Raw genomic sequence first — 20,432 nt, 5'->3', positions numbered from 1 at the left:
GCCTTTCTATCTTTAGCCTTGAGTCCAATGCACCCTTCCCTATTAGCTACTAATCCCTCCATCTTTTCCAACCTCGAAGTAGAGCTAACGGGCCGCTCCCTCTCGCTACTACAGCTCTGTTTGCACAACATAATCTCTATGCGGGGCCTCTCCTTCCCTCCCTTACCCAAGTTCCTTTCATCTCCCATCCTACTGGAATTTCCTTTGTAAATTACGGAGAAGAGACAGTAAACATACCCGAGGTTAGTCTTCCTATTTACTGAATGTGTGTCTGGATTACCCTTCGCCTTGTCCCTTGCAATCTATCCATCCTTCTTTCCTTACCCCTGCTTTCATACTCTGTCACACCTACCCGCCGTCCCATCCTCTTTGCGCCACCGTCCTTCCCACCTCTCCTCTTCCCAACATTCCTCACACCACTTCTCCCATCTGACATCCCTCATGGATTATAGGACCTCTCCACATTCTGTACTCTGATCATGTGAGCTGCGGTGAGTAGTCCTCACACCTCCTAGCTTCTGACAAAGCCATTATTATTGTTTACCCTTTCCATCACCCCAATCAGGGGATTGTTATGAACATTATCATTTCATTTATTCATAATCATCATCTTGGGCTAATATTTCTTTGAGCAGATCCATTCTTGTATCCCTTGGATGGATAGGCCAGGTTCATTCCATGTGTCTTGTTTGTGGATTACATCCCCAATTGGCTAGGAAATCAGTTGCTTTATTCACTTCTCGTTTAACATGCTTGATTATGACGTAATCAAACCTTTTCATTATTTCTCCCAACTCTTGGATGAGGCTTTCTATTCTCCAATTGTGGCTAATCTTATCCCATGCCCTCCCGTTGTAAATTTTCCTCATCATGTTGATTACCATTAGTGAGTCCCCTTCAGCTTCCAATTATTTGTACCCAAGCCTTATAGCTATTCCCATCCCTTATCGTGCTTCCATGAGTTCTGATTCATTGTTTCTCATCATGCCTCCATATGTCAAGTACAACAAATGTACCCTGCCATGGCTCTCTCTAAAGATGCCACCTATTCCTGCAATACCCAGGTTCCCTTTAGAGGCTCCATCAAAGTTTAGTTTGATGAAGCCCTCCGCTGGTCTTCTGAAAATCTAGGATGATACCCTGTTCGTTCGCATTGCTTTCCATGTATTCTCTCCCACCATTTCTTTTGCTAGGTTGAGCTTTTTAGGATTCTTGCTTCCTGAGGCAGGATCTCCCTGTCTTCTTGGCACCATTCTTCTGCTAGCATAGTTTCTTTGATATGTTCTATTACTCCTCTCCATACCTGCTCCAGCACTGATTCATTGCTTTTGAAAATCCTTCAGTTCCATTCCTTCCATATCATCCATAGATTAAAACCTACGGCTAGCCCCCATGCTTTATTTAGAATCGGGCTGGTAAAGTGGCATCGTCCCCATTGTTGAAAAATATCTTTTATACTATGTTGATTCCTATCCATCCTTTTGATGATCTCATAGATAGCTTCCCATATTCGCTGTGCGAACTGGCATGAGTTCATTAAGTGTTCTATGTTTTCATTATCCTTATTACATAAACCACATAGGGATGGTCCCTGCATCCCCGTTTTTTGTAGTTGGTCCCATGTCAATATTCTGCCTTTACATGTTAACCATAGGAAGTGAGCAACTTTTGGCCACCATTTGTTGTGCCAGATTTGTTTCCATAGGTGTGGGTTTCCTTCTAGTTCTTGTACAATTTTTAGATCATAGGCCTCTTTGACTGAGAAAGTTCCTTTCGTGGAATGTCCCCATCTCAATATATCAAGTCCTGATCTGATTGATATCTTCCTCGTTCCCATTTCTTTCATATCGAGCTCTCTCTATCCTTCTTCTATATTTTGACTCCACTCTTTTGGGTTTTTCCATACTCTCTAATTTTCCTCGTTATTATCCTCCTTCCAGAATTCCTCTACTCGAGTTAATCCTTCCTCTTTTGAGAACTGAAGAATATTGCTAGTTCCTACTTTCTATTTAATTTTTCTCGTTGTTGCCAAGCCTCCTCCCAGAACTTTGTTGTTTTTCCATTTCGTATTTCCCAGAAGGCATGGTTTGTGATTATGTCCCTATTCTCGCTAGCCAAGTTGGTAGAACCTCTCGGTGTTTCTTTATGCCTTAATATATCATCTACTCTTCCTGGCATGCTATACTTCTTCATCCATATTCGCTTCCAGAGGTCCCCTCCTCCTACCATCCATCTCCACCACAGCTTTGCCCCCATAATTTGGTTGGTTAGGTGTGGATCCCTCAGTCCTAAGCCCACTTCCCCCTTTCTTCTGGTCATCCCCTGCAAAGAAATCAAAGCCCATTTTTTCTGTTGTTGAGGCCCTCCCCATATGAATTTCTTAAATGTTTCCACCATTTTGGAGCAGGCCACTTTCGGGGCTGCCATCCCTGATAGTTGGTAAATTGGTATTGATTGCAAGACTGCTTTTACCAAAACAACTCTACCTACCAGGTTTAGAGATCTAAACGACCAGTTGGCTATCCTTCCTTCGATCTTTTGTATAGTCTATTGCCAATTTACCATTTTTAAAGAGTTGATTTCTAGGGGTATACCTAGATACTTGGTGGGTAATTCTCCTTCCCTAAATCCAAGCATTCATGCAAGATAAGATGTTACATTACCTGTTGTGTTGAAAAAGTAAGCACAGGATTTCTCTTTGTTGATTTGGGTGCTTGAGGCTTCCATGAATAGATCCAGGATATCTTTTATCCTTTTAACTTCCTTGTGGGAGACATTACCAAATAACATAATATTATCCATGAACTATTGGTGGGTTATCTGGAGCTCATTCCCCCATACCCTTATCCCTTTTAGTCTATCCTCCTGCACTTCCTTTCTGATATACCTTCCTAGCCCATATGAAGCAATAATGAAGGGGAAGGGAGATACGGGGTCTCCCTACCAGAGCCTTCTAGTGGCATTAAAGGTAGATGATGAGGTTCCATTTAGGAGGATTGAGAAAACTGGGGTAGATATCATCGCTAAAATCCATTCTATCCACCTGCTACAGAATCCAAAGACTTCTAGCACTTTCCTTAGGTATTCCTAATTTAATCTATCGTAAGCTTTGAAAAGATCCAATTTAATCATTACTCCAACCATATTCTATGATTTTAACGAGTGGACCACTTCTCGGGATACTTTTAGGCCATCTAGGATCTGTCGACCTTCTACAAAACCTGTTTGTTCTGGGAATATAATGCTTGGGAGAATCGGTTTCAATCTCTTAACTATCAAAGTAGAGATAATTTTATAAATAACATTACAAAGAGCAATAGGTCTAAATCCTTGTGGCTCATCTGACTTAGAAGTTTTAGGTATGAGAGATAGGAGGGTAGCATTTAAACGTGGACATACCTTTTGGTTCCTTCTGGATTCTTCCACCACCGCTAGGATGTCATTGCCTATGAACTTCCAAGCAGCTTGATAGAATTCCGTTGTAAAGACATCCGGTCCTGGGGCCTTATTTTCCTTCAGTCCTTACTCCACTTCCTCAACCTCCTCTATCATAACAGCTCTCATTAACGTGAGGTTTTGATCTCTGGTGATTATCTTGGGAATCTGGTTGCATATTCTTTGCACTGCCTCTTGCCTTTCGTCCTGAGGTTCCGTTAACAATTCTTTGAAAAGTCTAACTAGGGTTTCCTCCATATCCACATGCTGGCTTTATCACACTCCTTCATCATTTTTCAAAGAAAAAATTATGTTTCTCTGTCTGTGTTGTGTCATCGCTTTGTGGAAAAATTTGGTGTTCCTTTCTCCCTCCCTTAAACAGTTCACTTTTGACTTCTGCCACCATAAGATTTCTTCCTGCTTTCTTTGTTCCTCTATTTGTCTGACCAATCTACCTTCCTCTACTACTAATTCTTCACTTCTCCCTTCCCTTATAATTTCTTGTTGAATTGCTTGCATCCTTTGATTTAACTATTGTTGATCCTGTATTATGTTTCTGAATTCCTTTTGGTTCCATTCCTTATTTTTTTGCTTTATTTCCTTTAACTTGACCTGGAACGTTTGCATTTTATTCCTTCCCCTTTGTTCACTTTGCTTCCACCATTCCTCTACCTTGTTTATAAACTTACGATCTCTGAGCCAGAAAGCTTCAAATCAGAATGGTCGATTTTTAGGGCTAGCTTTGAGGTCAATCTCTAATCTCACCGGCCAGTGGTCTGATCCCATCCCAAGTAATACCATCACTTCCACAAAAAGATCTATGCCTATGATCTATTCAGATATTAAGAATCTATCTAACCTTGAGGCTATTTGATGCCTACCCCCTCTTCTATTATTCCAAGTGTGGGTCCCATTGATTGTTGTAATATCCACTAGCCTCTGGTCCTTTATGGTATCCTCAAACAGTTCCATGTCTGCATCTGCCCTTCTCACAGCTCCTCTTTTTTCATTTAGGGATTTAATCATGTTGAAATCCCTCCTATGATCCATGGTATACTTTGGTATAGACCACTCAATTTTATTAAGTTACTGATGAAATTTCTTCTTTCTCCTAGGATGTGAGGACCATAGACCCCTGAGAGGAGGATCCATGTTGAAAATGCAACAAGATGATGGAGCTTAGTGGAAAGGAGTCGCCTTCACTAAGTGGGCCCGCAGGCAAATTATGGCGCAAAGTCTATTTTTAGACATATGGATCATGGTCTATGAGTTGTAGGATTTTGTTTGTGGATGATTGGTCATGTTGGGAGAAATAGATGGAATTCTATTTTTGGATCATAGCAGGAGTGATGAGAGTCTATTTTTAGACTGCTAGTCAAAAATAGAAAAGTCAAATATTATTGTCTCATAATAATATTTAGACTATAAACATTATCTTATCCTCTTGGAGCACTTCAGTTTGAGCTACAGATGTGGCACATGCAACTGTCAGAAGGAAACACGATTTTCTTATGAGTCAGTTGAGCTATTTCATGCAAGACATCAGTTAGAACTCATGCATGTGAGTTTTGTGGAGTTGGATGTGGAGTTGATGGAGTTGTGTTCAGTTTGACTTGGTTAAACTAGTTGTAATTAGTCTAACTGCAAATAGACTAGTGATGAGTGATGTAAATTAATTGATTAAATTAATTCACTAATTATTAACTCATAATGCAACTGAAGAATACATCAGTTAACTCAGTGCATGTACAGTTCAGTGGAGACAGGTGTTAGAGGTTGAGATTGCTATGAGTTGTGACTATAGTTGTGCATGAGATCTTGCACAAGCAATGTATTGAGTATGTCCATGAGGATTGCAAAACATATGCCCAATGTGAGTGATTTTCACAAGGTAAATAGGAGTTTGGATCAGCCATTCATCATTCATTCTCTTGCAGGGTTGTGCAGTGGAGGCAGGCAAAGCAGTGGAGGAGATTTGAGCAGTGATTGATTAGATATGAGCTAGTTTTGTGTGTAACAGGTAGAGATAGTGCTGGATACTTGTGAGGAGTATTGTACTATGTATTGTTACATGTTCTCAATCATTATAATATACAGATAGTGTGGGGTTTTCAGTTATAAGCTTTCCCCAGGTTACATACTGTGTTAATGTGCGCATGTGATTGATGTTTCATTGTTTTTAATGCTGCTCAATTGATGATAAACGTAGAGGAGATTATGTATTGTGCATGTATTCCGCAATAGTGTATAATCGGGATAATCTCTGTGAATAAGTGTTTATTATTCAAAATTTCTACAATCCATTCTTTGGATCCGATATTTCTACATTTTTCAGAAAGTATTCTTGGCATGCTTACCCATTCTTCAAAGCGAACTTCGTCTGGGTTCCATAGTATGGCCACTCCTCCCGTACTTCCCATAGCATCTTGTCCTACTACCTCATACCTTGGCCTAAAGTTTCCCATAATCTCCTTCAATTTTAATTCACTGATCTTGGTTTCTTGCAGTATCATAACACTAGGTTTATCTTTCCTCAATCTTTTTTTGAGGTATCTCTGTTTCCCTTTACTATTCAGACCTCTTATGTTCAAGGTCATGATTATCATTTCAACAATTTGGTTGGTTGGTGGAATACCTTCGATAATGGTACCACTCTCCCTGAGTTAACGAGCATTTCTCCCACCATTTGAATGGATTCACTCATGAGTCGTCTGCCCCTTTTTTTCCTCCTTTGCCTGATGCTCCCATTTCCTGTCCCTGTCCCCCTATGATCTAAGATGCTCGAGATGGCTTATCTCTATCGCTCCTAGTTTCTTTTTATATCGTTGAAACATTTCCTGGTATAGTTGTTTCTGGTCTTCTAGGATGAACCTCTCATCCAGATGTCTCCATTCCTGCAACAATCTCTTCATTACTTGTTCCTCTTCGCTAAAATTTTATTTCTGTGGATCTATCTCCATCTGGCTTTGCTCCATTTGCATTCTATTTGTTTCTCCTTCATTTTCTTCTGCTATTTTTATCTATTCTTGCTTTTTTCCCTTTTTCTTTCTGTTTTGGCTCAGCTAGTTCTTCACTGCACTCCACACAAACCTCTTCCATTTCCTCTTCCTGTAGCACAACGAGTTTTTTTTGGTTTTCTGGTTCCTTCTCTTTCTGAGGACTCTTGTGGCTACTCATCAGTTTTTGATTCCTTTTTCTTCTGTGGACCTCCTGAAAGCCTCCTTCCATTTCCTTACCCGATCCATCCTCCTTTTTCTTTTCTTGTATGGACTCTAGGATGTTCTGGGGGCAAGATCTGAATAGGTGCCCATATTCATGGCACCTCCTGCACCTAAAAGGTATGTGCTCATAATCCAGAGGTTGTTGCCAAATTTCATCATGATATTCTACTTCTATGTAGTCAGGGGGAGGTTCTATAATGTTCATATAAACACATATTTGGGCATAAGAAGTGTACCTTCCTTTTCTTGTTGTGTCAGCCACCTTGACGGAGGTCCCAATCGGGTTTCCTATTCCTTCTAGGATTTTTTGGTGCCAGAAATCCATGGGAAGGCCAAACAGTCGAACCCAGATTGGTGCTGCCAGCATTTTTTCCCAATCTAGATTATAACGATCTTCTTAGTGACGCATGAATAAGCCAACATTATTGAAGAAGAATGGACCCTCCTCAAATACCTTCCCTTTATCTGCTAGGTTAGAAAATACTACTGAAAAGAATACCTTCGCTCCTAGTTTCATATCTATGTTACCTCTCGGTTGCCAGCGTTGTTGTATCCATTTAACCAATTCCTTCTCTATAGGCCAGGCCCCTATGAATTTATAGATCAACACGTGATCTTTGATGAACACCCTATATTCCTCCAGTTTATTGTTGGGAGTGACAAACCTAGGCTTTTTTGCCGCTCTGAGAAGACATTTGCCTCTGAGACCAGCTTGCCAATGCACTTCCATGGCTGGTGTGTCTTTGCTCTTTTTTCCATGATTTCCATTAGTACCATTTCTGCTTGCTTCTCCTGCCGTCACATTCTTATAGGAGGGGATCGTTCCCCGCCGCCCCCCCCCTTCCAAGCTCATTCTGCCGTCATCAGTCCATTCCTGCCTCAGTCTATCTCGCTCTGCGATCTGTTGTGGTGTGCTGTCGTCTGTATCTACTGTATCCCCTGTCCGTTGTTGTTGCTGCAGGCTTGCCAGGGCAAACTTGCATCAAACCCTAGCCCGTGACCCTGAGTTCCTTGCCTTCGAAATGCTATTTTGGACTAATTGGCTTATATTATTATTATTATTATTATTATTATTATTATAATATATAAGTTAAACATATATATATATCTAAAGAAATATGCAACAAGATTGTTAATTACTTAGTTTTACCTTGACTTATTATGGAGATTCTTAATATGTAGATAGATTTTGTTACAATACCCAGACTCATGTCCAATAAAGCGTTCACTTTATATTACATGTATTCATATGATTCTTTTTTAATTAATCAATTTAATTAAAATAGCAAAAATAACATAACGATTTTGGATATAAATGTTAACTATTAATTTATACACCCTAATATTTTTTGTAAACTAATATAAATATTAAAAATATTCCATTAAAATTAAATCTTTAACATTTATTTTACATTCACAACCAAAAAAATAAAATAAAACTACATATAATACATGATATTTAAATAATATATAAAAACAAAATTCAATACATGAAATTTAAATGATAAATAAAAATAAAAATCAAGCCCCCACAACGAGAAGCAATTTAAAAAAAAACAATACCAAAATACTTTGGTCCCTTTGCTCCACGAGTGGAGTCAAATTTATACCAACCACTAGTTCACACAATTCGAACCACTAGTTCACACAATTCCTACCAAACGGTATTCAGAAAATCCACCGATAACTTTCTCCATTTATTAAATTTACTCAATTTTAGTTTTACCTCCTCGTCAAGCTTACATACTCCTACGGGGGCCAGTCAACTAAGTGCCAAGATATCTTTATAAGGATTGATATTCGTTACCTCCGTCCTCACGCCATGGAATATCGGTGACCATTAAGGAGCACTGTGAGGTGCTCATCGTACGCGAGCAACAACAAATGCATGACGTTGTCTTCTGACATCCAGTGGGGTATTTGGTCAGATCCGATTGGTCGGGTCGGTCTACTATGCACATATCCATTGTTTGACGTAATGGATTCGTTGAAGGGATATCTCCATGGGTTTGGATGGCAACAAAATATGTTGCCTGCCAATTTGTATTAAATAAGTGGAGTTGTATAGGTTTATTAGAGAAGTGTGATTGTAGAGGTTTATGGTTGGATTTTTGAATTTGGATGACCACAGTCTAAATTGCGGGGTTTCTCCATAGGTTCTGATTGCCTTTCATCTAAACTGCCAGATTTTTTTTTAGAAAACCATATTTCAACAGCTGGGCCGTTTACATTTAAAAACCCTAGAAATGCATAAAACTAAAGCCTTAGGTTCTGGCTGTTATTAGCTGTGATTTTCTAAGGTTGGTCAGTGATATCATGATCTATACAATCCCAAATTACCTCCAGCCAAACTCATTATGACGCTTGAAAAAGGGGGATGAACGATGATCCCAAAACCCCTCAAGTCAAACTCATTATACAGCTTTAAAAAGGGGGATGAACTATGATTATATAAATTAAAAACTCTAAAGGTATTAGCTGGTGTTTTAAGCTAATTTGTATTCCACGTAACTGTCGATGCTTGGCAACCGGTGAGTGGATTAAAATAGGTTTGTCGGGCGTTCTCTTCGTCCGCTACTCCTCACTATAAATGTGAGTCTTCCCCCACAGCAACATAATCGAAGGCATTGTCATACTCATCGTCAGTCGTCTGTCCATCGGTTGGTCCGTGGTACAACATTCTCATCTTCTCTCTTCCAAAGAGTGAGTGAGTATTCAGTCGTAAAGGGAGGCTTTGCCCGCACGCAAATCCAATCCCCATACGTTACATAACGTCTTCTCCTCCTCTCAGGGGAGTTTTTGGAAGTGCAACAAATTAGGTTTACATGGATACCATTCAGGTAGATCCGAATACACAGAGGGGGGAGGGAAAGACTACTCATCACCTCCTGCGCGAGGAAAGCAAAGTAGAGGAGGAGCTGGAAGGATTCATAAGAGTTTACAGAGACGGCTCTGTGGAAAGGTTCTCTTCCTTTGTATCCGATGTCCCCCCATCTGACAAACCAGATGAAGCCGTGGCTTCGAGAGATGTCATTATAGATGCTGAAACTCGCGTATGGGCGCGCCTCTATCTTCCCAGATCAACTTCCGCTGATGAACAAAAACATGGAAAGTTGCCTGTTGTCATATACTTCCACGGGGGAGGATTCGTGATGGGCTCGCCGGCATGGTCTATTTACCATGCGTTCATGTGCAGATTGGCTTCTGAGATAAAATCAGTGATAATTGCAGTAGGCTACAGGCTTGCTCCAGAGCATCGCCTCCCTGTGGCTTACGACGATTGTTTCAGTGCCGTCGAGTGGGTCTGTCGACAAGCTGCCCGGGTCGAGCAAGCGAAAGCTCAAACCCGGAACGAGCCGGGGGAATCATGGTTGAGATCGTATTGCGATTTTTCACAGTGCTTCTTGGCCGGAGACAGTGCGGGGGGTAACATCACTCACCACGTTGCGTCCCGTGCGGCGAAAGCGAATGTGAAGCCTCTGCATATCAGAGGGGCGATTATCATCCAACCCTTCTTCGGCGGTGAGAGCCGCTCCAAATGGGAATGCGAAACGTCAGATGCGGGTCTCTCCCAGAAATGGATCGACGTCTTCTGGAAGCTTTCGTTGCCCCCGGGAGCCAATCGAGACCATTTCGCATGCAACCCTATTACTTCGTCAAAGCTGCGAGATGTGTTGCTGCCGCCGGTTCTACTTTGCATCTCCGAGCGGGACGTGCTGCGAGAGCGGAACTTGGAGTATTTCGAAACCCTCAAAAGGGCAGGTAAGAACGTGAGGCACGTCATCTTCAAGGACGTGGGTCATGCCTTCCAACTTCTTCAGCCCCAGTCACCACGAATCCAAGAAATGACAAATACGGTACGCAACTTCATCAACGGATCCAAGAATTGACAAGACGATACGCGACTTCATCAACGGAACCAAGAACGCGACTTCATCTACTGACACCACCGCGTCAATTCATGCACATAATTCACCAGACTCAGAACGCTTTTTCTTTTTCCTTCTTTGGTTGAATCCGCCCAGGCGTCCATTCATGCACATAATCCACCATACTCAGAACGCTTTTTCTTTTTCCTTCTTCAGTTGAATCCGCCAAACCTTTTTATACCTTGTGTTGAATGCATGGAATTCAGAGCTGATCTTCCACGAACCCCAGGTCCCGGGGTTTCAGGTCAACTTCTTAAAAGGACCACCCACTTACATATATGCTCAGAAGTGCAATTTTTGTTGTCTAAATATTATGTCCTTTTTAACTGATTCCGTCCTTGTCCTTTGAGTTTTTCATTAAATTAAATATTAAAAGAATAGATGGATGGATTAGAGTCTGTTCAGTATTTCGAAGAGTAACAGACAGGAGTGCTATTTGTATTTAGAGAAATGATGCTTACATAAAAATCTTCTCATTTCTCAAAGCCGTTAACATATCAAAATTATGTCCGTAAATGTAATCTAACAAATTATGATTATAAATGTAAAGCTATGTAATTTTTAGCTTTATAGACTCTATGGTATTTCTTTATTGTTAGAATAATCTCTATTCTTTGAATGAAGAGTGTAAATTATTTTGTAAAGATTTGAAAGTTTGACACGTCAATTAACGATATTCAATGAATATATTTCTCAGGTATATATATTTTTTTAGTTATGCTGCCTTTTTACACAAATGTGTAATTTAGTATAAAGGAGGGTGTGCGATTCTCTCTTAAACAAATTACACTTTTTTTCTAAAATAAAAATAAAATATTATATAAATAAAAAACTAATATTTAAATATATATATATATATATTTAGATCATTTTATTTAAAAATAATATAATCTAATATAAAAAAATATGGTAAAATTAGTTAGTATTTCTTCTGAGAAAGATTCTCTCACGTGTCATTTTGTACCATTTTGTATTATCCCATTTAATGTTAGACAATTGAACAATCTTAAACGGTTAGATTGATAGTGAGATAATAGTTATTAAAATTAATTTCAAGTTGATAATAAGTTAATAATAAATTAATAGTTAATAATAATTAACAAACTTATTTCAACATTTTTCTATCTTTATTTTCATATAGACAGAGGTTTTAGTAGCACTGTGATAAAGTAGGATGTTTTAGAGAGTTCCAGGGCGTGTTGCATTGTGATATTGTCCATGTTTAGAATGGATGGTACGAGGAGCTCTCGCGGGGCTTTTCTGTTCCTTTTCTGCATATTGGTGACTACTTGGCGGGAGCGCGGAAGGAGGCAAGCTCTCAGATGAGTTTTTGAGGATCGACCGGAACCACTAGGAGGCATGGCTTTTGGATCTTTTCTTTTCACGAAATCCGTTTAGATCACTTATATAGTCTAATGGTAAAGGAAATCGATAGAAAGACATTAATTCACCCCTGCCTATTATCAGGCATACTTCTCTAAATTGAATTCATGAGTATGGCTAAGCATCGTATAAAGAGACATGTACCTAGAAAGGACGGATGAAATTCAACCACTTACGAGAAAACCCATTCTGAAGAAGCCTCCTTAAAATATAGAGCACGTTCTTGTAGTGAGCTAGAAAGAGGTGATTCATCCTCTGGGCTCGGGTGAATGAAATGAGTGAAATAGTCATTTTGCAATTGGATATCAAAGAATTTCTCGATATTGGTTCCTAGGTCCTAGATTTCGTTTGGCCCACGCCGCAGAGGGTGCACGAGACATCCATTGGAACTGACAGTAGTAGAGTTTGTTGTGGTGCAGTTGTTGCATTGTTTCCACTGGAGGCTCCCTGGTGATCTGAATTAAGAGAAATTGGACATGTTGAAAGCATCACAGAGTTACATATCGTGGGCACATCTCTTTTTTGTTTGAATAAATTAATTTATTGGTACTTGCCGCTAATTTTTGAATGGAACTATTATAGAAACTAATCAATATTATAGAAACTAATCAATATAAAAAGCAATGTCAAATATTCAATTATTATTATCATCAAATTTATGCATTTTGATATCTCATTTTTTTATCCATTTCCCATGGTTTGAGAGATAAAGTGCTTAATCAATATCATCAATAAAAATAGCATATATCATACTTTGTGATCTTGATGACCAATTTCCTTTAGTGTCTCAAAAGGAATGTCAAATATTCAATTATTATTATCATCATACTTATGCATTTTGATATCTCATTATTTTATCAATTTCTCAAAGATTTAGAGATAAAGTGCTTAAACAATATCATCAATAAAATTAACATACTTTGTAATCTTGATGACCAATTTCCTTTAGTTCCTTATTTCCATCTATTGTGGTGATGAAACCCGACCCCAACCATTGGTGGACCCTACAAGTGTTCTTGTGAAAGGGGTGAAGTAATAAAGTGGCAAAGAAAAAGTGGCTTAATTGATTTTTTTTGTGGACAAAAGGAAAAGAGCGTTGCACCCATAGTTCATGGGTAACTGAAAGGTGGGATTTCAAATATTGTTTTGGGAGCTTGTCTCACTTGGAATTTGCACTGCTATGTAGAGATAGTGCGGAGACTATGAAATATTTTGGGGAAATATTTAACTGAAATTTAGTGTTAAAAATTATGGTTTTGCATAGAAATCCACTTGGCTGAAAGGGAAGGTTGTCGGTTCAAGAGAAAGGACAAAAACACTCCAAGAACTTCAAAATTTAAACACTCCTATCAATTTATTTTTTTTAAGTCATCACACAATTTTTAATTTGTAATTGTACAATGGCATTAACAAATTATTAATTTACTTGATCAATTATATTTTTAAACGGTATCATTTTTTTTTAATTTAAGAAACTTTTATAATTGTACTTTTGTGCATTATCGACTTGTTCCATTATACATTTGAAACAAAGTGATGATATTTCACTTATGAATGTGTTGTTTCAAGGTGATGGTATTTGACTTATGAATGCATTTGAAAATAGTTATTTACCTCCTCTTGTCCATTACTTCTTTATCTAGTGTTATTTCAAACAAAGTATAGTAAAATATTACAATATATGTTTACTCCTATGGTTCACATTATACCTTTGAAACAAAGTGATGGTATTTCACTTATGAATGTCATCTCCATTACTGCTTTATCTGGTGTTATTTCAACAAAGTATAGTAAAATATTACAATATATGTTTACTCCTATGGTTCACATTGACTAACATATCCTTATTATACAAGGCATTCAAATTCCTGTTTTATTAAACTTAATGAGGTTTTTGTTGCCTCGCTTCATTAATCATTATTCACCAATATTTTTCCATACTCGTTCATGCTTAATTCCCCCACCTTCAGCACAACACATGTACCTACAAAATCACATTCAAATAACATATCTACCCTAGAATGCTAACAACTTTTAATGCTTCATTTTCCACATGTATAGTATGAACATCTATTGTAAGGGAAATTTTAAAGAATGTTGCATTTATTGCTTGGCATCATACAACCATTTTGTTAATGACTAAACTGTTGGTAGTTTGATGCTTCTTATTGAACCAAAATGCATCAATGCAATACAAATTTTACTAGCATTGCTTTAAAATATTCCTGAGTCTCTTTAAGCTCGAGTTTTAGAGTTTTAAAGCAATAGACTTGTCTGAGTTTAGGGCTTATAAATATTTGGTGCCATAATAAGAAAATTGTTTTTTATTCTCTGCCCAAAATCAAGGAACATTGCAATCTCAAATGGAATATTGCTACCAATTGGATCTATTTAAGTTCAATAAATTCAGATGACTACACAGTTATCTCCAGAAAAATTTGCATCATTTTGTAATTGATTCATAAGAAATGAAGATTCAATCAATGACATTTCTTTGCACTTTAGTTTTCATTATGTTGCTCAGATTCAAGTGATCATATAACTATTTTGCTTTGTATTCTTAAAATCATACTTGTCTCCATATGGAGTGTTCTGTCACTTTTATCTTGATTTCAGATTGACAATTTGGTAAAGGCATTATTCATGCATGGGAAAGTGGAAAATATTCAGAGAAAGATGTGACAGATGATATCAAGGCCTCAACTCTTGCTTTGGATGCAAGTGTTATGTTCCCCTCCATTACTTTAATAGAAAGTTTGATTCAATATGTTATTGAATTTAAAATTTTAAATGAACACGTTAATATTGTGTGCAACAAAAACATGAAAAAAGATAGTGGGATTTTTATTGAGGTTTTGATTAGTTGTAATCAATTTTATCATTGAGAACAACACATAAAGGATATTTTTCATGAGAATTTGATAGGTTGTATATATTTAAAACATTAAAATGATGTAGATAAATTTAGTAGAAATAGGTGATTCACTATCTCAGTTCCGGTGAATGAAATGAGTGAAAATCATTTTGCAATCTAACATCAAAGAATTTCTCGATATTGATTCCCAGGTCTTCGATTCCATTTGGTGCAAGCCAGAGAGGGTGCCCCATACAACCATTGGAACAGATTATAATAGAGTTTGTTGTGGTGCAGTTGTTGCATTTTTTCAACTGGAGGCTCCTGAGCGATATGAATTAAGAGAAATTAGACATGTTGAAAAGCATCACGGACTTATGATATCTAGGGCACATGAGCTCTTTGTTGTTCAAAATCCTCACCTTCCCATACTGTAACTCTATAGGTATATTGGTATAATTGACTATCTTTATGAGAATTTAAGAGAAATAGATGTGGAAATCTGGTGGAAATAAAAGCATGTGAGATTTCCAACCTTAGTAAAATGAAAACTATCACTATAACAACACATAGAGGATACTTTTCATGAGAAGTTGATAAGTTCTATGTTGTATATATTTAATACATTAAAATGGTGTAAACAAATTTAGTAGTTTTTTATAAATTTATTATTGGTATTTCTAAATTATATGATCCTATAAATTTAGTGTATAATTTTTTGCTACTTTATTATAAACAAAATGTTGTATGGTAGTTTACCCTTTTTCATTTAAATTAAGAATAACATTTTAGATATATTATATAAAAATGTTTTGTTCTTAAAAAAATGTTGCATGCAAATCAATTTATAATAATTTGAGAGGTTTTTAAGCATATTTTGAAATAGACATCAACGCAATGAATTAATTTTTTGGTTCGTGCCCCTAATTCTTGCATCGAACTATAATAGAAGCTAATCAATATCAAAAGGAATGTGAAATATTCAATTATTATTATCATGAAACTTATGCATTTTCATATCTCATTGTTTTATCTATTTCCCATAGTTTGAGAGATAAAGTGCTTAATCAATACAATCAATAAAAATAGCATATAGCATACTTTGTGATCATGATGACCAATTTCCTTTAGTGTCTCAAAAGGAATTCCAAATATTCAATTATTATTATCATCATACTTATGCATTTTGATATCTCATTAGTTTATCCATTCCTCAAAGATTGAGAGATAAATTGCTTAAACAATATTAGCAATAAAACTAACATAATTTGTAATATTGATCACCAATTTCCTTTAGTGCCTTATTTCTATCCATTTTCGGGACCAAACCCAACCCCAACTATCGGTGGACCCTACAAGGTTTCTTGTGAAAAAAGTGAAGTTATAAAGCGACGAAGAAAAAGTCACTTAATTGAATTTTTTTGTGGAGAAAAGGAACAAAGTGTTGCACCCATAGTTCATGGGTAACTGAAAGGCGGGATTTCAAATATTCTTTTGGGTATCATGAAAGGGAGCTCGTCTCACTTGGAATTTGCACCACTATGTAGAGATAGTGCTATGTAGATATAGTGTGGAGACAAGGAAATATTTTGGGAAAATCTTTGATTGAAATTTAGTGTTAAAAATTATGTATTCACATGGAAATCCACTTAGCTAAAAGGGAACGCCGTCGGTTCAAGAGAAAGGACTCAAACACTCCAAGCACTTCAGAATTCAAATACTCCTATCAATTTTTTTTTTAAATGACCAGACAATTTTTAATTGTCCTCATTAAATTGATGCCTCTTACACAATCCCATTAACAAATTATTTTATTTTTAAATGGTATTTTTTATTTTATTTTTAATTTAAGAATTTTTTATAATTTTCCTTTCGTGTATCATCGACTTGTTCCATTATACCTTTGAAACAAAGTGATGGTATTTCACTTATGAGTTTTTTGTTTCAAGGTGATGATATTTCACTTATGAATGTGTTTGAAAACAATTATTTACCTCCTCTTCTCCATTACTACTTTTTCTGGTGTTATTTCAACAAAGTATAGTAAAATATTAGAATATCTATTTACTCTTATGGTTCACATTGGCTAAAATATCCTTATTATACAAGACATTCCAAAATCTTGTTCGATTAAACTTACTAAACTTTTTGTTGCCTCTCTTCATTAATCATTATTCACTAGTATTTTTCCATACCGGTTAATGCTAAATTCTTCCACCTTCACTACAACACATGTACCTGCATAATCACTTTTAGATACCATATCTACCCTAGAATGCTAACAATTTTTAATGCTTCACTCTCCACTTGTGTAGTATGAACATCTGTTGTAAGGGAAATTTTAAAGAATGATGCATTTATTGCTTGGCAACATACAACCATTTTGTTAATGACTAAATTGTTAGTAGTTTGATGCTTCTTATGAAACCAAAATGCATCAATGCAACAAATATTTTACTCGCATTGCTTTAAAAGTTTTTCCGAGTTTCTTTACGCTCGAGTTTTATAGTTTTCAAGAAATGGACTTTTCAGAGTTCAGGGTCAAGAATAATTTGGTGTGACAATAAGAAAACTGTTTTGTATTCTCTGCCCAAAATCAGGGAACATAACAGTCTAAGATGGAATATTGCTACCAATTCGATCTATTTAAGTTCAATAAATTCAGATGACTACAAAGTTATCTCTACAAAACTCTTCCTTCATTTTATAATTGATTCATAAGAAATGAAGATTCAATCAATGGCATTCCTTTGCACTCTAGTTTTCATTATGTTGCTTGGACTCAATTGATATTAGAACTATGTTTCTTTACATCTTTTAAATCATACTTGGCTTCATATAGAGTGTTATGTCACTTTTATTTTGATTTCAAATTGACAATTTGGTAGAGGCATGATTCATGCATGGGAAAGTGGAAAAGATTCAGAGAAATATGTAACAGATGATATCGAGCCCTCAACTCTTGCTTTGGATGCAAGTGTTGTATTCCCCTCCAGTTACTTTTAATATAAAGTTTTATTCAATATGTTCTTCAATTGAAAGTTCTGAAGGAACATGTTAATATTGTGTGCAACAAAAACATGAACAAAGCTAGTGGTGGTTTTATTGATGATTTGGTTAGTTGTAATCAATTTTATCAGTGATAAAAACACATAGAGGATACTTTCATGAGAAGTTGATAAGTTCTATGCTGTATGTATTTAAAACATTAAAACAATGTAAACAAATTTAGTAGTATTTTATAAATTTATTATTTATATGTCTAAATTATATGATCCTATAAATTTAGTGTATAATTTTCGCTACTTTATTTTAAATCAAATGTTGGATGGTAGTTTACTCTTTTTCATTTAAATTAAAATTTACGGTTTAGAAATATTGCATAAAAAAAGTGTTTTTTTTTTTTAAGTGTTGTATGCAAATTAACTTATAGTTATTTGATAGGTTTTTTAACATATTTCAAAATAAATATTAAAGCAATAAATTTATTTTTTTCTTTGTGTCTCAAACTCTTGCATGGCACTAATATAGAAACTAATCAATATCCAAAGGAATGTAAAATATTCAATTATTATTATCATCAAACTTATGCATTTTCATATCTCATTGTTTTATCTATTTCCCATAGTTTGAGAGATAAAGTGCTTAATCAATACCATCAATAAAAATAACATATAACATATTTTGTTTTCTTGATGACCAATTTCCTTTAGTGTCTCAAAAGGAATTCCAAATATTCAATTATTATTATCATGATACTTATGCATTTTGATATCTCATTAATTTATCCATTTCTCAAAGATTGAGAGATAAAGTGCTTAAACAATATCATCAATAAAAATAACATACTTTGTAATCTTGATGACCAATTTCCTTTAGTTTTTTATTTCTATCTATTGTGGGGACCAAATCTGACCCTAACCGTCGGTGGACCCTACAAGTGTTCTTGTGAAAGGGGTGAAGTTATAAAGCGAAAAGAAAAAGTCACTTAATTGGTTTTTTTTTTGGTGGAGGAAAGGAATAGAGCACCGCACCCATAGTTCATGGGTAACTGAAAGGCGAGATTTCAAATATTGTTTTGAGTATAGTGAAAGGGAGCTCGTCTCACTTGGAATTTGCATTACAATGTAGAGATGGTGCTATGTAGAGATAGTGCGGAAACTATGAAATATTTTAGGAAGATCTTTGACTGAAGTTTAGTGTTAAAAATTAGGGCTTCACATAGAAATCCACTTGGTTGAAAGGGAAGGTCGTCAGTTCAAGAGAAAGGAATTTAACACTGCAAGCGCTTCAGAATTCAAACACTCCTATCAATTTTTTTCTTTTAAATGATCACAAAAATTTTAATTGTCCTCACTAAATTAATGCATCTTACACAATGCCATTAACACATTATTAATTTAACTTATCAATTATATTTTTAAGTGGTATTTTTTTTTTTTAATTTAAGAATTTTTTATAATTTTCCTTTTCTGTATCATCAACTTGTTCCAATATACCTTCTAAACAAAGTGATGGTATTTCACTTATGAATGTATTTGAAAATAATTATTTACCTCCTCTTCTCCATTACTGCTTTATCCAGTGTTATTTCAATGAAGTATAGTAAAATATTAGAATATATGTTTACTCCTATGTTTCATATTGACTAAAATATCCTTATTATTAAAGGAATTCAAAATTCTTGTTCTATTAAACTTACTAAACTTTTTGTTGTCTCTCTTCATTAATCATTATTCACCAGTATTTTTCCATACTAGTTCATTCTTCATTCTTCCACCTTCACCGAAACACATGTACCTACAAAATCACATTCATATACCATATCTATCCGAGAATGATAACATTTTTTTTTGCTTCACTTTCCACCTGTGTAGTATGAACATCTGGTGTAAGGGAAATTTTAAAGAATGTTGTATTTATTGCTTGGAAACATACAACCATTTTGTTAATGAATAAATTGCTAGTAGTTTGATGCTTCTTATTGAACCAAAATGCATCAATGCAACAGAGATTTTATTGGAATTGCTTTAAATGTTTTTCCTTTTTTCTTTATGCTCGAGTTTTAGAGTTTTGAAGCAATGGACTTGCCAGAGTTCAGGGTCTAGAAGTATTTGGTATGATAATAAGAAAATTGTTTTGTATTATGTGCCCAAAATCAAGGAACATAATAGTGTGAGATGGAATATTGCTACCAATTGGATCTATTTAAGTTCCATAAATTCATATGACTACACAGTTATCTCTAGAAAACTTTGCCATCATTTTATAATTGATTCATAAGAAATGAAGATTCAATCAATGGAATTCCTTTGCAATGTAGTTTTCATTATATTGCTTGGATGCAAGTGATCTTAGAACTATGTTGATTTATATTTCTAAAATCATACTTGGCTCCATATGGAGTGTTGTGTCACTTTTATTTTGATTTTAGATTGACGATTTGGTAGAGGCATGATTCATGCATGAAAAATTGGAAACGATTCACAGAAAGATGTGAGAGATGATACCAAGGTCTCAACTCTTGATTTAGATGCAAATTTTTTGTTCCCCTCTAGTTACTTTAACATAAAGTTTGATTTCAGAAGTCAATATGTTCTTGAATTTAAA

General features: G+C 35.8%; 1 pseudogene; it reads left to right on the top strand.

The window, feature by feature from the left end:
* The first annotated feature begins 9,329 nt into the window (after positions 1 to 9,329).
* Positions 9,330 to 10,985, top strand: LOC149185102 (putative carboxylesterase 17 pseudogene; annotated as a pseudogene).
* The last annotated feature ends 9,447 nt before the right edge of the window (positions 10,986 to 20,432 follow it).

Source organism: Pinus tabuliformis, chromosome 3_2 (assembly GCF_031772625.1).
Source record: "Pinus tabuliformis cultivar Carrire ecotype Pingquan chromosome 3_2, CPIR1, whole genome shotgun sequence".
NCBI lineage: Eukaryota > Viridiplantae > Streptophyta > Pinopsida > Pinales > Pinaceae > Pinus > Pinus tabuliformis.
This window is presented reverse-complemented; position numbering and strand designations above follow the sequence as displayed.